Genomic DNA, 16,641 nt, shown 5'->3' with positions numbered 1-16,641 from the left:
CAAAGTGCTGGGATTACAGGTGTGAGCCACCACGGCAGGCCTCTATTTTTTTAAATGCTGTTACCTTGTTGAGAGGAAAAAGTAGTTCCATGTGATTAACTCTATTGAATGCAAAGTTATTGTTAAATTAGTGAATTTTTCTTAAAGTTCATAGCTGGTAAATGAAAATAGTGTATGTGGTTCCTATTCTTCACTGTGAACAGTAATGATTTATTATTTTTAGTGCTTTTCTTCCTCTTCCTCTTCCTCCTCCTCTTCCCTTTTCTTCTTAAGATCTGTCTGTGCCATTTAGCATCAGTGTGACTTTGAACTATTCATTCTCCCTAAGATCCCATTTTCTACACTTAGAATCTATAAAATGTAGGCAAGTAATTCTACCGCAAGGGATTGTTATGAGGATCAAGGCATATATACACCATGGAATACTATGCAGCCATAAAAAAGGATGAGTTCATGTCCTTTGCAGGGACATGGATGAAGCTGGAAACCATCATCCTCAGCAAATGAACACATGAACAGAAAACCAAACACTGCATGTTCTCACTCATAAGTGGGAGTTGAACAATGAGAACACATGGACACAGGGAGGGGAACATCACACACCCAGGCCTGTTGGGGGATGGGGGCCCAGGGGAGGGATAGCAGTAGGTGAAATACCTAATGTAGATGGCAGGTTGATGGGTGCAGCAAACCACCATAGCACATGTATACCTATGTAACAAACCTGCACATTCTGCACGTGTGTCCCAGAACTTAAAGTATAATAAAAAAAAAGATAATATGAGTGAAAGCATTTTACACAATATTGGGCATATATTAAGTTCTCAGTGGAACATAAACTAAGTCACTGTTCTTTAGAAAGCAGAGGTAACATCTCAAAGTTAAGTGAAGGTAAGAATGGTGACAGACATTAAGTTCTTTTCATGATATGATGTTTTTGTTCCTTTCCTCTAAAGTGGGAACTGTCAACAAGATTATAACTGTCTTTACACACATAATTTCAGGAAGGTTAATGAGGATTTGAAAGAAATTTAAAGTAGCAAAATGAGTGATTGCTATATGCTATATTTTTATGCTGTATTTTTCCTTTCTGATAGAATTTTCCTTTCTACGTTTTAATAGTAAGAGATCCCACATTACTTTACTTTAAAAATGTCAAATTAAATATGGTTTCGAGCCTCCAGTCTCTAAGGTTGGCAGGCTGTGAATCTGTAGGATCATCCACGGACCTATATAAAAAAATGAGACTTTGAAGCATGGTTGCAACTGTGTTTGCCACTGCTGCTTTCAGGCTCTGCCTTCCTCTCTATGGGAACTAAACCTTAACTTTTCAGATTCTCCGAATTGTCTTCTCCTTTATCTCGCTTGGCTGGTGCCTCACCTGAACCTCATTGCCCCTCTGTTTCAGGTTTGAATGGTACACCATCTGGCAGTGTGTGGGATTTGATTGCCTGAGTGCCACCGACAGGCTACACAGTGGTGAAATACCAAAGTTCAGGAGTGTTAGCTCCTTATGGAGTGAACCTTGACCAATGGTAAGTAGGAGACAGGAGGAGCCAGGAAAAACAACCTGTTTTTTGCTTTTGTTTTTGTTCTTTGGTTCTTGTGGATGGCTATAAGGTACAATTCCTTCTTTGCAGACCATATTGGAAAAGACTCTCATACCAGATGAACAAACTTGCAGAGCAGCCTGCAATCTCTCTTCATGATTTATGAAATGGTATCCAGCTATTAACTTATGGCATTATGTAGTTTCACATCTTTCCCAGCCTCCTCTCCCTGTTTTCCTTACCTTTATTTGCATCTCCTAAATAAAGTCTTACCACCTTAATCTTTGCCTTAGGTTCTGCTCTATGGAAAACTGGGCTAAGACATGACATCCCACAGTCATTCCCCTATCAAGTGCAACAGGGAAGTGGGGCATGAATCTTTGCTATAAGAGGGAATGCCTCCCACTGGGTTGCTCCCTTCCTAGTCTTGGAATATTCATCCTTCCGACATGAATAGATAATTCTCAAAAGAAGATATACAAATGGCTAAGAAACTTATGAAAAAATGCTCAACATCACTAATGATCAGGGAAATGCAAATCAAAACCACAATGCAATACCACCTTACTCCTGCAAGAAAGGTCATAATGAAAAAAATTAAAAAAGAAATAGATGTTGGCATGGATGCAGTAAACAGGGAACACTTCTACACTGCCGGTGGAAATGTAAACTAGTACGGCAGCTGTGGAAAACAGTGTGGAGATTCCTTAAAGAACTAAAAGTAGAACTGCCATTTGATCCAGCAATCCCACTACTGGGTATCTACCCAGAGGAAAAGAAGCCATTATACGAAAAAGATGCTTGTACATGCATGTTTATAGTGGCACAATTCACAATTGCAAAAGTGTGGAACCAACCCAATTGCCCAGCAATCAATGAGTGGATAAAGAAACTGTGGTGTGGCCGGGCACAGTGGCTCATGCCTGTAATCCCAGCACTTTCGGAGGCTGAGGCAGGCAGATCACCTGAGGTCAAGAGTTCAAGACCAGCCCGGCCAACATGACAAAACCCCATCTCTACTAAAAATACAAAAATTAGCTGAGTGTGGTGGTGGCTGCCTGTAATTCCAGCTACTCGGAGGCTGAGACAGGAGAATCACTTGAACCTGGGAGGCAGAGGTTGCAGTGAGCTGAGATTGTGCCACTACACTTCAGTCTAGGCAACAGAGCAAGACTCTGTCTAAAAAAAAAAAAAACTGTGGTCTATCTGTCTCTATCTATCTATCTGTATATGATGGAATACTACTCAGCCATAAAAAAGAATGAATTAATGGCATTTGCAGCAACCTGGATGAGACTGGAGACTTTTATTCTAAGTGAAGTAATTCAGGAATGAAAAACCAAACATAGTATATTTTCACTCATAAGTGGGAGCTAAGCTATGAGGATGCAAAGGCATAAGAATGATACAATGGACTTTGGGGACTCAGGGGGAAAGGGTGGGAACAGGGTGAGGGATAAAAGACTATAAATTGGGTGCAGTATATACTGCTCAGGTGATGAGTGCACCCAAATCTCACAAATCACTACTAAAGAACTTATGTAACCAAACACCTCCTGTTCCCCAATAACCTATGGCAATATTTTTTTTTAAAGAATGTTCATCTTTTCAAGAGTAGGACAGGTTCTTTCCTCTACCTGAACCCTCAGCACCAGCCTTTCTTAATGAATTCAGATTCCCAAACAAAGCCTGGGTGAAGACTTGTCATCAAGGGACTTCACACGATCTATTTTTACCCCTGAGCACCAAAGTCATGAATTACTTCTTGTGGTAGAGAAGATCAGACTTGGGACTCAAGCTTAAACATTGTCTTAAGGTGAAGAAGGGAAAAAATACTTGTTTCTTATATCTCTGAGAATACAACAGAAAAGAATTTCTCCTTTGGTTATCTTGCTATATGAGCAGCTCTCTGTTTCAGTGCCCCACATAGGAATGCAAGCAACTGATGAATAAAAGAAATTCATTTAAATCCCACAGAATGCTTCAAAAGTGCCAGTAGTTTTCCCTAGCTTTCTGGGACTCAAAAATGTGTACTTTCTCTATGGAAATAGAAACTTTAAATGTAATTTGCCAAAGCTGCATAGGAAAGAACTGCTTCTCTGTTCCTTTTCTCCTCAAAGGTAGGATGAGAAAGTAATCTAGAAAAGAGGAGCAAAAACTCCATATCACAAAAAGATCAATTCTCTCTACATTTTTGGATCTATTCAAACTAATTCTAAAGTTCATGTGAGAAAACAAACATTCAAGAATTGCCAGAATAATTTGGACGGGAAGGCATAAGAAAACTCACGCAACCTAGAAAAAATAAAGCTCGTCTCAAAGTTACAGTCATTTAGTAGTGTGATACATGCTGGTAGAACAGGCAAGAGTCCAGAAATAAAGTCAGATCCATGTGGGGGAAATAAGCCCTTTTAAGTGTGGCTGGTCCTGATGCAAACTGAGACACCTTTTTGGAGGACAGTTTCTGGTTTTTTTTTTTTTTTTTTTTTTTTTGTTTTAAGCAATATCTAGCTAACTTAAAAATGTACATGTTCTGTTTAGCAGTTTTATTTTTAGGAATTTTTCATATACGTATACTCAGAAACATTCAAATATGTCTAGTATGTACAGATGTATTTGTTATAACATTTTTGTAATAGCAAAATAACAAAAACAAAAAAGCCAACAAATGTAAATGTCCTAAAGCAGACAACTATTAGGTTAAACAGTTAAGTAAATGATGAAATAGCCATACGATGGTATATTAAGCAGCCATTTAATAATTTATGAGGCAGCTTTACAGACATTGATATGGCTTAACTGCCAAGAAAGTTTCAGTGAACAAACCAAGGAGCAGAACATATAAAAAGAAACACACACACGCAGACATATATATACATACACATACATATATACATATACACACAAATATATACATGTGTGTGTTTAAGGCAGTCAGACTTTCCTGTTCTAAGATGAAATGAGTTGAAAACATTCCTAGGAATTTCCTTTTGATAGCTCTAGCAAAAGCCTCTAGTTCACAGCCAGCCATTCTTGTTCTCTACCCCTGAATCTCACACCTTTGGGTTGGTAACTAAATATGTAAGTATATTTATATTTCAAAGAGATGAAGCAAATTTGCCTTGTTAAAAATTTCAAGCTTATATAAATATTTCAAGTAACAATGCTTACATTATGGGCTTATCTTGGTTTACAACATATATTAAATAGCAAAAACACTGGAAAATATTTGTATCTACATTTCTGAAAGTATTTCTTTGTTAAGAGATTAAAAACATTTCCCATTTCTTTGCAAGAGAACAATTTATTATCCTTTAAAGTTTGTTGTTTTTCATATTTCCTTTTGTAGATTTTAAGATTTCAGAATCACATTACTCAGCCTGTTTATGTGGCTTAGTTTTTTTTTTTTCTTCTCATATTGCTACATTTAAAAAAATAAGCCAGAAAGACTATCTGCTGATATTTGAAATGAGATGTCGGTGACCATCTTAAGGAAGGGAGCATATTAATACATGAACTAATGAGGAAGGACCTATCACTGGGAATAGCATAATAAAGTAAATAATTCTTATTTATAATCTTATATCAAATATGTAATTTTTCTGAAGCTATATATAAGTTGATTAAGCACATCAAAATCTCAATTGCAATTTGCCCTGGGTTCTCGCATATCTGTAAAATTTTACTCAACCACATTCAGTACTTTCCAGAAACTACTGTTTTTGGAAGCACTGACCTCAGGCAAATGATGGTTTTCTGGTCAATTATTAGACCAAAGTTTAATTGCTTCATATCATTTCCCATTTTTGGTTCAGTTTTTCTGATGTAGTCTCATTTGTCATTTAGTACTATCATTAGCTGAGTAAGTAGTACAACCTAAAAATAATGGAACTGAAGAAAATGTTAAGAATTCTTTTCTTAAAGCCTCACCTTGAATAGAAACCACACAGATAGTAATTGTCTAATCTAATATTTATTGTGGAGCATATGTCTTACGAGTTGTTAATAAGTGTCCATAATAAAAGAGTTTCATGGTGAAATTGTCTCTTGCCAATTTGAAATTCACAATAGCATACTAAAGGTGCTGAGATATTCTGTACAAAGAAATCAATCTTTGTTTAACTGAATTTTCTTCGTATTTATTTGGCCATGGAAATCCTTGTTTTTTTTTTCTTTTCTTTTTTCTTTTTTTTTTGGGACAAAGTCTTGCTCTGTCACCCAGGCTGGAGTGCAGTGGCGCAATCTGGGCTCACTGCAACTTTTGCCTCTCAGATTCAAGAGATTCTCCTGCCTCAGCCTCTCGATAGCTGGGATTACAGGTGCCTGCCACCATGCCCAGCTAATTTTATTTTGGACTTTTAGTAGAGACAGGGTTTCGCCATGTTGCCCAGGCTGGTCTTGAACTCCTGAACTCAAGTGATCCATCCACCTCGGCCTCCCAAAGTGCCTGAGATTACAGGTGTGAGCCACCGCACCTGGCCCACCATGGAAATCCTTTTCTGCATCAGGAAACCTTTTGGAAACATGCTGTGGTCTCATTAAGTGTAAATATCTGCAGTCTTCCGTATATTCTGCTACCATGTCCATTTATCATGCATTATGACTCGACTGCTGATCTAGTCTGACATTTTTTGTGTCCAGCTGTCCTCCCTCACCCTCGTCCCATCACTACCCCTAAAATGACATTCTTCTTCAATAGATCATGCACTAAGATGCGCACTTTCCTCAATGTGAGATCCCTGCTGGCCGCTGACATCTTCTTTCAAATATCAGCAGTCTTTTTGGCTCGTAAAAAATGGAAAAATATGGGAAATGACAAAAACTCTGACTCCCATCTGCTTTTGCTGTCACACTGTCACTGGAGACTGTTTGTCACTGGGAACGTGATGAGCATACTCAGCTGGTGCTACAGAACGCCTGGCCCTGTGCTCCCCACCTACTGGCCATCTGAGGCAGGCAGCAGAGGTGAGCCCCAGATTATATCCTGAGAGGCGGCATTCACTGTGGTTAGAGCTCCTGGCAATACATATAAAACAACTCTGATTTGAATTTCATGTTTTATATGTTGTCTGCTGACCTCACTTTACAATTAGGCGGAAGTGTGCGTGGGTATAATGTGACACTAAGCTTCGGTCCTGCAGCCTAAAGAGGTGGGGTGGAAGCTGAACTTGTGCTGAACTTGTCTGCTTCCTGTTCAGTTGGTATGAATATGCTATTGAGCAGGAAAAAAAGACACAAAAGAAACAACAACAAAAATCACCAACAAAAATCCCTTTCCATTGAGATTTAAGTGGCCTGACTGAAATCTAGCCTGGTCTTGCCGCTGCCAGGACCTCCACACAGCGTCTGTGTGTGTCCACCCCTGGGGTATCCTCCACTGGCTTTTGGCAGGATGGGCTGTGTTAGGGAAGTGGCCAAAGAAACCAAGAAGGGGTGATGGACAGGAAGTATCTAACTGTGAGGACCTACGTAAGCCACTGGATTTCCCTTGTCATCTTCACTCTCTGACCTCTAAAAAGTCCCTTCCATCACTCTTTCTGCTGTGATCTTCAGACAGATATCCCATCTCATTATCCATCACTTTCCTGGACCAGCCCACTAAAAATCTTGTTTTGATGTCTCTGCCAAGGCATAGCTATGACTCACAGATAACAGATGTTATAAATCATACACTTAGTATTTTTCAAGTGAGAAAGTGTCTGGCACCGTGGAGCTCTCTCTCAAAGCTCCATTTGACTAAATCTAGCTAGAAGGATTCATCTGAGAGTTTCTTTTTTTTTTCTTTCTCCTATTAACAAGAAAATTATCTTAAGCATCAATTTTAAGAATCAAATAAGCTGAAGAAGGAATTAAAATAGCATCAACATATGTAAAGATTGGGAGGGATGTAGGAAATGTCAAAAATTGGAAGTTGTGTAAAAAATTTGGTAACCTGCAAGTATTATGTAATCTAACGCTGACCCATAGGCAGTGTCGAATGCTGTGTCTGCTTGAATGAAAACTGAGGTTGCGATGTCAACCAATCTCAGTGCTTGCTGTTTTAGAAATATCACCTGCAAAACCGGTCTTGGTAGGAACTTCAACCATAGTGATAAACCATCTGATTACTTGTTTGTATCCATACACCAAGTTGGAGATGCCTGGGGCTCTCTGTCACAGTTTTCTTCCCCTTCTGATACAGAATGAAAAGAAAAGCAATGGAAGTTTGTTTCAGTCTGCAAGTGCTCCTAGCACTCCACATAACATGATCCAGTGAAATATGGAATTTGATATGGGATTTCCCATTTGAGCCCTTGCTCACCAGGTGCAGTGAGAAGGCCTTGTCATAACTCAACCTGAGTTTTTCCGTTGGTTCTTTTTTCACTGCTATCATATTATTAGCGGCTTTATGTTTTGCATCTGTAGTTTCCCTCTTCATAGCTAATGATTATGAAATCATGTACTTGGTCAATTTCCTAGAAATTTGGCATGAGCATGATTCAGACTAAGAAAAGTAAGTTTTCTTTCCTCTTCAATGTTAACATACAGAAATCTTTTCTCACTTAATACATAGCTTTAGAGATTTTCACTTACCTACACAGTAACATTTTACAGTGCAGGTGAAAAAGGTCCATTTTGCTGAGCAGAGAAAGAGGAGATATGGAGCCTAGAGGGAATTCTTTCTTGAGTGGTGTGTGGTCAGCCTTATTCAATTACTATGAAGAGAGAGGAGTTTGGCAGGAGGTGACTCAAATGGTGTTAAGCATTCTTCCAGTCTGTAGGAGGGAAATATACTTCCTCTTAAGAAGTACAAATGCTCCTTGCCTTATCAGTTATGTCTTGATAAAACCATTTGTAAGTTGAACACATTGTAAGTAAAATATGCATATAATACACCTAACCTACTGAAAATCATAGTTTAGCCTAGCCTACCTTAAATGTGCTTGGAATGCTTACACTAGCCTACAATTGGGCAAAGTCATCTAACACAAAGCTTTTGTTATAATAAAGTTTTGAATGTTAAGTCACTGTACTGAAAGTGAAAAATAGAAGTTGTATGGGTGTTCAAAGTACAATTTCTACTGAGCACATTTTGCTTTCACACCATTGTAAAGTTGAAAACTCCTGTCAATCCATTGTAAGTCGGGGACCATCTGCATTTGAGGTAGAACCTCAAACATGGATAGTAATGATGGGAATGAATGAGCACTCAGTTCCCATCATGAGTTGTAGTGTCTGCTTCATATTTCTGCATATTTATTTATTTATTTAACTGACAAGTTTTGCCAACCTTTAATTATTTCCTGGGTTTTTACATAGAAGATAGAGCATTCTGTAGATAAATATAGGGAATAATTTTTTTTTCTTATTTTTAAATTATACCTTAAGTTCTGGGGTACATGTGCAGAACATGCAGGTTTGTTACATAGGTATACATGTGCCATGGTTGTTTGCTGCACCCATTAACCCGGTTCCTGCATATTTGAAGATAAGTATTCCTGGTATTACTCCAATGGCTAAGAAGAGAATCTGCCTGAAGGCAATGCTTGAAGGTTGGGCAGGACAGTGAAAAGGAGGTAGGAGTTTAGGAGGAGAACTTGATTCCTTCTCTGAGGTTAGGGAAAAACACTTAAAACATTATGCTAGAGACTGATGTTGGAGAAGCCCAGAGTTTTCTCATTGGGTGGGGAAAGCTCTGGGCTTGGCACTTAGGAGGCTAAGATTCTAGTCCTGGATCTACCACTGGCTAACTGTGAGCCCTAACTTCCTGCTTATGAGATAAGGAGATCCAAGGAGAATGATCATCAAGATTTCTGTAACTTTTGTTTTTCAGCACAACTATGTGGCTGTGTGGCAAATAGAGCTACACAATTTCCAGATTTGCTCTCTATATGGCCAGTGAGAAATCTGTATTGTTCTTCTAACAGACAAAAAACAACAACAAAAAAAAACGCTGATTTCCTCAGAGATTGAAATTGCATGTATAATATTTATTTTGTCACAATTTCTCATTTCAGATGAGATCCAGGGCATAAATACTCACATGCAAATAGGTCTAAGTTTTAGTAGAAAGTATCATACTGAGAATCTTACTAGTTGCCTGTAATCCCAGCACTTTGGGAGGCCAAGGTGGACAGATCACGAGGTCAGGAATTTAAGTCCGGCCTGGCCAATATGGTGAAACCCCATCTCTACTAAAAATACAAACATTAGCTGGGCCTGGTGCACATGCCTATAGTCCCAGCTATTCAGGAGGCTGAGGCAGAAGAATTGCTTGAACCTGGGAGGTGGAGGTTGCAGTGAGCCGAGATCACGCCCCACTGCACTCTAGCCTGGGCAACAGAGTGAGACTCCGTCTCAAAAAAAACCAAAAACAAACAAACAAACAAACAAACAAAACAAACAAAAAAATGGTGTCAATGAAAATTTAAGTGAGAGAGATCCAGTAGATTTTAATTAGATAAATAACATAGATTTATAACTAGCCACAAATGAAAATTTGAGAGTAATTACTAAAGTAAAATAAGCATCCATTTTTATCTTTTAGTGTTTATTTATCACTCTAAATAGTATTCTCTTGCGGATACTTTTGTTCTCTTTAAGTTCGCTATGTATAGGACTTGGCAGGCTGCATTTTTTTCCCCTGGAATTGCAAATTTGCTTTATTCAAAATCTAAGTATAATGAAATTTACTTCTATATACCTTTTCAGTACCCAAGAGAATTTTGGTTCCAAAAGATATTAATTGCACAAGATCGCAAAATCTCTCCTGTGAGAGGTGAAACACATGCTTTACTAGCTTTTCCTCCCTTGACTTTAAACTTCTGGAAAGTTGATTCCCTGTCCTCCCAACTATTTCTGGTAGTCCCCAAGGGGAGTTACTTATATATGTTGTGTTCAGTTTCCATGTGTCTTTCTCCCGATTCTCATCTTTTCTTCTTTTTTCTTTTTTTTTTTTTCCTATTCCAACATCTTCGTGCTGGGTATCTCCGTCTCTGACAGCCACTGTGCTTGATATTGTGGGGCCTCTTAGTCACTTTTGCTACTCCTGGGAGGATGATGGTCTTCTGTTGGGAACTGCCTTTGCTGAATTACTGGAGCCCATAGGTGCTGCAGGAGGTGGTGTTCTGTTGTGATCATATGTCAGAGAGTGCTATTTTCCTTTTATGGTCTAAATGTTTGTGTCTTCGAGAATTTATATGTTGAAACCTAATCCCAATATAATAGATATTTGGAGGTGGGACCTTTAGGAGTTGATTAGGCCATGAGTATGGAACGCTCATGAATGAGGTCTGTGTCATTGTAAGAAGATGCCACGGAGCTAGCTAAGTCTCTTTCTGCCATGTGAAGATACAAGGAGTACGCGGCAGTCTGCAACCCAAAAGAGAGCCCTCACTAGAACCTGACCATGCTGGCACCCTGATCTTGGACTTCCAGCCTCCAGACCTGTGAGAAATAAATTTCTGTTCTTTTTAAGCCACCAGTCTACGGTAATTTGTTAAAGCAGTCCCAGTGGACTAAGGCATGCCTCTGTGGATGTTACTGTCTGTTAAACTGGTACAAAATCACCGCTGCTTGTGCCCCAACAGAACTCTTGGTAAAAAAAAAAAAAGTATTTTTTAATTTCTTGAGTGCTACCTTTCACTATAAGACTCGGGCACAAGTCTACCGGGGATTAGACTGAGAGGTATATGCTGTGTTAGAGTCGAAAACTGTTTCTCCTCTCTGACAACCAAATCATTGTCACACCTAACTCTTCTCTTAGATTTGGAGGCTTCTCAGGTCCCCAGTCACATAAATTTGAGGCATACCCTTCTTCCCAGTCCACAGACGTGGATAATGTGTCTGAAATTCATGGAAGCAGACAATTTATAATACAATCTGAAGCCCCCTTCTTATACAAGGATAAATAGAGAAATGAAGAAAAAAGATGTCAACTGCAAAGGTGGTGAAGCATACGGCAGAGAAGCAGAAGAGCGTTCTGCAATAATGGCACCTGAAAGATCAAAAATGTTTCGGGAATATTAATCTTAGAACATAAATCTAGAGACAGCTGGGAGGGGAGAAAGAGGGAGTGTTTGAGAGACACCAGCTGAGACAGATCAAGAGGAAGGGAGTGGGAGGCAGGATATATATTGGAGGTGAGACTCGGGGTATAGGAGTCAGTAATTCCTGGGTCTTGCAATTATAAAAGGATTGATGATCCACCGTTATTCACTTACCAATTGACAAAGATTCAAGAAGTAATAATACTCAATTTGGCGAAGGGTATGGTAAGAGGAACTCTCCTTCACAGCTAATTTATGGGTTTGCTTTGTAATCCCTTTGTTTCCTTTCAATTTTCATTGATAACACTTCTTTTATACACAATAGAAAGTTAGAAGTAAACTATTTCTCTATGCATTATCCCAGGCAGAAATTTAGGTCAGAGCTTTACCAAAGCAGATGCTTTTGTTTGATCTTTTCATATATTTAACAGTGTTCTATGAATAATGACATGTCTATAACTGGGAGAAATATTAACTGATTTTCACATGTGGTAGATGACTGTGCTGTGTGCTTCTTCCGCTTCTCTGTAGAAAGCACTGTGAGTCAGACTCAGTTTCTTGAAAGCATTTAGAGCCTTAGGAACACATTTCTCTTTAGGCTTTTGGTTCTAACAGAATAAAGTAGATAGAGAATTGTAATGGCCTCCATTAAATTGTCTGTGATTAAATAAATGGCTTCACAAATACCATTTTCTAATTATTAAGGAAATTGCTTAAATAATTTACTTTCAGATATGATTCAGAAAGAAACATTTGTGCCATTGCACTGGAATAAAAATAGTTTCTGTTGTTAATATGATGGTGCCAAAGGGTTTTTTCCTTAGGCATTTAAAACCAATTTTGCAGATTTGCTTAGTTCATTAATTGATTCCCAAATACGGCTTTCTGAGTGGGAGAAAATCAGAAATGCATTATATTTTAATGATTGGATGAGAAAGGGAAGGACTCCAAGAGTAAATTGTAATGGGTGTTATCTACATTTATCAAGTGAGCACATTCATTCTTTTATAAATAGAATCTTTAACTTTATTTTCTTGGCAATGAATAAATATAGAAAGAAAAGAATACTTACTGAAACAAATGAGTCCATATATATCACTCCAGAATATGTCCAGAATATGGTTAGTATCATATTGCTCTGTGTTTATTTGGGAAAGGAAAGGAATACTTTTTCTTTTTTTTTTTTAAGACAGGGTCTCAGTCTGTCATCGCCCAGGGTGGAATGCAGTGGTGCGATAAGGACTCACTGCAGCCTCAATCTCCCGGGCTCAAGCGATCATCCCACCTCAGCTTCCCAAGTAACTAGGACCGCAGGCACGTGCCAGTGGATTTAATTTTTAAGTGTCAATTTGACTGGATTAAGGAATATCTGGAAACCTGGTAAAGCATGGTAAAGCATTATTCCGGTGTGTCTGTGAGGGTGTTTCTGGAGGAGATTGGTGTGTAAGTCTGAGTAGATTAAGTAGGGAAGATCTCGCTGCAGTGTTGGTGGGCACCATTCAATTGTCTGGGAGCCTGGAAAAACAAATACAAGAGGTGAATTAGTCTCTGTTTGAGAGCCAGGATTGACTTGCTGGCCTTTGAACTCCAGGACTTACATCAGTGGCCACTCTGATCCTGAGGCTTTTGGCCTGAGCTATGCTACCAGCATCCCAGGGTCTCCAGCTTTTAGATGGCCTGTCATCGAACTTTGCAGCCACCACAATCACATGAGCTGCCAATTCCCCTAATAAACCCTCTCTCATATATATACATTCCTATCCTATTGGTTCTGTCTCTCTGGAGAACTCTGACTAATACAAATTTGGTACTGGGGAAATCAAATACCATTTCTTTGTCAACCTAAGTAACAGAGAGAGGCTCTCTGAAAGAAAAGATGTTCACTTGGGAACAGAGCTTGGCAACGTGAACATGCATGCCACAGAATACTATGTGTGTATTCAGGGAGGTAAAGGAAGACACAGATTTTTAAAGGAAAAAAATGTGGAGGTTTACATAATTGTTTTGAAATAATTATCCTTGACTACAAAGATCAATAACAAGTGTGATGCCAGTCTGAAGTCAAGTAGGCAATTTCTGGGCAGATGTCCTTGCAGAAGTACTTTTTGTTTAAAGTTGTAATGACTTTTGTGCAACTTTGTGGTTTTTGTAGTCTTTTCCATGATCAGGCGTACAAGCTTGAGAACCCTCCTTTCATGGTCTTCCCTAGCTGTGTTTGTTAGGGTTTTGTTGACATGAGTGACTCCATTTGATTCTGACAACTTTCACAACCTACTTAATGTATTTCTTACAACACAATGAAAGAGATTTGTGAAACTGTTCCTTTGTAGGAAGGCTGTGATAAGTATATGAGGCTACTTAATGATGAAAGAAAAAAGTTTAAAAGCTAATCATTATTGGTGCCATGAAAGCAGAAAATCACTTAATTATGACAGCCAAGCAATAGCCAGACTTTCAAATGGACAGCATATACATATAAAATTTGCAGACCACAACCTATCTTCAAATACAAGTGCAGAGAGTGTTTTGAAGATCATAGAAGAAGTGAAAATGCAGATAAAAAATATAATAAATCTCCTTTGCCAAATTACTCCATCAGGTACAACTTCTGCCCCTTCACACATAGCACCATGTTTGCCTTTGAAAGACACTCATCATAAGAGAATAAAAAGAACTTGGCAAGCACAGTGACCTTCTGAACTGAAGATACTTGTGTTATAAGGTTCCTCCAGTGTTGCAAAGTACATTAAATGGTGAACTATTTTTGATTAGGGATTTGACTGTCAAAGAAAATAGACTTCTTATAATCACCACTAAATCTAACATAGAAAAACTAGCACATGCCTCACTTTGGCGAATGGATGGTACTTTCAAAACTGTCCCCAGTTTTTTTTTGTTTTTTTTTTTATTTAATCAAGTCTATACAATTCATGCCCCTGTTGGATTAGAAAATTCTAGAACTTATTAACTCATATAGATATTAATGACTGGAAAAATTGAAACACTTTATAAGTAGTTATTTAAAGAGTTGGTGGACTTTGCAGAAGAAAATATATTTCAATTGAATCTCCAAACCATAATGACTGATTTGGAATTAGGTACAATCAAGGCTCCGAAAACTGAGTTTCAAAGTGTTACCAAATAGTTTGATTTTTCTATTTAGGCCAATGCATTTGGTGGACAATCCAGATGAGTTTATTGGTCATACAAAATGACAATGACGAAAACGTCAGTTTAAAAATGAGTCATTTGCCTTCATTGGCATTCCTTCTAGCTGATGACATTCCAGGAGGTTTTTATGAATTAAAACTTCATTTGCCTGAAGAAGCCAGCAAAGTTACTGACTGTAAGTTGTCAGAAATATATATATATATTTTTACTATTTGGTGTATGTTCATCTTTGCATCATTTCCAATACTGGTGGTAGAAATCGTGTGGAGACTCTTAGAAAGTTTGAATTTATTTTATGCACTTTTTGCAAATTTGACTCCACCAAAGTATGTTACTACAATGTTGACTTTGTGGAAGTATTGTGCATGTATAGATGTTGAAACTTCCTCAGCAATGAAGAGAGGTCCTTTTCGTACATCTGCATTTATACAAGATAAGTTTTCTCGAGATCTTGGCTCTTTGGGCGATTGCGTACATGGTGAGACTCACCTCGGTTTTTGATCAATCTCATCAAAAGACTTAGATTGCTCATCACAATATTTTAGATGACCACAGTTATAAAGCTGAGTACACACAATTTCCAACCATAGTGATTATGTATTTATACATTTCCCTTTTTGATCTGTTTATGAATATGGTTTGTCTGCTCATAACTCTTATCCCAGTGCAACTGTCATGGCATACCTGAGTATTTATGCTTGCAAAAATACATACGTTATTATTGCCTATTTTATTGTGTAAAGTGGCCTATGAAGTGTTTTGTCATGTTTTTATATGTTCTCAAATAAATCCCTTTTTAAAAATATAAATAAATCTTTTAAAGTTTTTTTAAAGTTTTTTCAGAATTACATTTTCAGGATGTTGATCTTTTGGGATTTCAGCATTAAGGATAATGGCGTTCAGGATTGTGTTTTTGGGATTCTATTTGGCTCCCCATATGGTCACATTCTTATTGGAGCCCTTTCTTCTTCTAGCTTCCACAGCCCCAGTCTCTGGGTTTGCTTCATTTGATTATTTGTTTTTCTTTTTCACATCTCTAATCCTTCTTCAGGTCAATTTTCCTGTGTTTTCTGTACTTGCTGTCCTCAAATTCCATAGGACTCCAAGTGTGGCCCAAGAACAAGCTGCATCAGCAACACTGAGAGCTCTTATTATAAATGCAGAATTCAGGCCTCACCCCAGATCTACTGAATCAGAAACTGCAAGCATTTTAAAAAGATCCTCACAGGATCCACTTGCACATTCAGGTTTGAGGAGCAGTGTTCTAGATGCTAGTGCTCTCTGAGGTTCTGTTTGTCTGTTTCTCTCACTCTCTCTCTCTCTCTCTCTCTTTTTTAAGGTTCTGTCTGTCTGTTTCTCTTTCTTTTTTTTTTTTTTTGAGATGGAGTTTCGCTCTTGTTGCCCAAGCTGGAGTGCAATGGCACGATTGTATTTTTAGTAGAAACAAGTTTTAACCTTGTTAGCCAGGCTGGTCTCGAACTCCCGACCTCAGGATATCCGCCCTCCTCAGCCTCCCAAAGTACTGGGATTACAGGTGTGAGCCACAGCTCCCGGCCCTATTTCTCTCTTTTTATGGGCAGTCACATCTGCACCAGACTTTGCTATTTACATCCTTATGACTTTCAGAGTAACTCCAGCTAGATATATCTTTTGAGTGCCAGGCATTTATTCGGATTTGCTTAACTGCTTTCATATCCCATAGGCACCATGAACTAAATATGTCTAATATTGTACTAATTTTCATTTTCTCCTCTATCTGCCTAGGCACTCAAACCAGAAACCCATTATCCTTGATTCCTCCTTCTCCCATCAGTGGTAGAATATACTAATAGAGAAGCATCCGCTATTTAGAATACCATGGGAAAATTTGAAATTAAATGCTCCTCTTTTAT

The 16,641-nt window shown here is 38.3% G+C and overlaps 1 long non-coding RNA gene across 1 annotated transcript in view; it reads left to right on the top strand.

Moving 5' to 3' along the window:
• LOC139363309 (uncharacterized) overlaps positions 1-16,641 on the top strand; it is a 156,863-nt gene that overhangs the window by 74,875 nt on the left and 65,347 nt on the right. The window contains exon 5 of the long non-coding RNA XR_011623381.1: positions 1,409-1,535. This is a non-coding gene — a long non-coding RNA (uncharacterized lncRNA). The remainder of the gene's footprint in view (positions 1-1,408; positions 1,536-16,641) is intronic.

Source organism: Macaca nemestrina, chromosome 5 (genome assembly GCF_043159975.1).
Source record: "Macaca nemestrina isolate mMacNem1 chromosome 5, mMacNem.hap1, whole genome shotgun sequence".
Lineage (NCBI taxonomy): Eukaryota > Metazoa > Chordata > Mammalia > Primates > Cercopithecidae > Macaca > Macaca nemestrina.
This window is presented reverse-complemented; position numbering and strand designations above follow the sequence as displayed.